Raw genomic sequence first — 1,623 nt, 5'->3', positions numbered from 1 at the left:
TGTGGTATATTCTTGTCAGAGTGGCACTAGGGAACCAGAACACCATCCTCCTAGCTCATTCTTCCCCACCTCTCCAGGCTCCCACCCTGCACATTACTTATTCATCCAAGACCTGGTTAGAATAGGGTTCTGATGCCAGTTAACGCATCAGATTTACCTGTCAAGCAAAGGTCAATCTGATAGTGAAGCAAGTGGTGTGCTGTGAAATGTTTAACAAGTGACTTTTTGGGAAAATAAGCCTTAGTTTACAGTGTTGCCAACTCTTGTGGTTAAATGCTCCTGCCATGGTGCATTTCAAGCTATTAACATAATGCCCTGACTCTGAGGTAGGAAGATGTGCATAGAATGATTTCTCAGGAGCCAGTACCTGCTGTCCCCAGCACACAGGACCCACTGAACTAGAGCTCTGAGCTGCCTAGAGGAAGAGAGGTTAAAGCCTGGGTGTCAGAAGCATGCTGGTTCAGAAACCCAAAGCTTGCTTTCTGGTAGGACCAAGGTGGTGAGAAGTGTGGGGCTCCACATTCCCCAGTTGAACAGTAGCAGATTATAGGCCCAACACCAGTTATATCGTGCATGGGGTTGCCATGCCTTGGGGGCTGAGAGCAGCTAATAATAAGAGGGCAAGCACTGTTCTCCTCCACCTCCATCCCTGAGGCCTCAGGAAGGGACTTCACTGTCCAGGCATCAGTGTGCTCTCTAAGCTGTGGCCTATTCTACACCCAATCTTGTGTGCATAGAGCCCTAGATTATCTATTTATTTATTTGTACTTTGGGTGAAAATTTACAGAGCAAATTCACTTTCCATACAGCAGTTCACATACACTTTGTCTCATGACATTGACTACACAATTCACCACTATGCAACAGCTCCCCTCCCACTTCTTCCCAACAGTCGCCTCTTCCCTTTGTCTATCCCTCCATGCACCCCTGCCCCCCTAAGCTGTCTCCCTGTGCATGAAGAGCCCTTCTTTCTCCCATAATTGTTCTCTCCAAGGAGTGTATCTACCTCAGGTAAAGGTTCAACTCCTATGCCTGTCTTTTGTTTGGCTGGAAGCCGCAGATGTAGGTTCAATTCCAGACCTGAAGGGCAGCTAGGGGCCAAAGTCTCAGTGGTTCCACCAGGCTCTATCGGGCCAGCAAACCTGGTCCCCCCCCTTTTTTTTTCCCAAATGATTTTGAGTTTTGTTCCACATTTGTTCTCCCTTTCTGTCAAGGATCTCCTACATAGATCCCCTTCCAAGTGGTTGACAGTGGTAGCTGGGCACCATCTAGTTCTTTCGGTCTCATAGTCGTATAGGCTGTGGATCGCATGGTGTAACCATTGCTAGAACTAATTTTTTCCATGAATGTTTGGTTTTCTTCATTCTTTGCTCTGGATGAAGAGAGACCCATTGCTGCGTCTAGATGGCTGCTTGCAAGCTTTTAAGATCCCCATTGCTACTCGCCAAAGTAGGAGGTAGAACAATGTTTTGTGTAGTATGTTATGCCAATTGAGCTTGGTGTTCCCTGTGACTATGGTCCTGAGCCCACAGGTTCAACTACTTGGTCCCTCTGGGTAGCTGGCTGTGACCAAGAAGTGACTACAACCTTGCCCCTTGTCAGCTCTACTATACACCTGGGAAT

This window comes from Orycteropus afer, unplaced genomic scaffold (assembly GCF_000298275.1).
Source record: "Orycteropus afer afer isolate SDZICR_OR568_19922 unplaced genomic scaffold, OryAfe1.0 scaffold00431, whole genome shotgun sequence".
Lineage (NCBI taxonomy): Eukaryota > Metazoa > Chordata > Mammalia > Tubulidentata > Orycteropodidae > Orycteropus > Orycteropus afer.
This window is presented reverse-complemented; position numbering follows the sequence as displayed.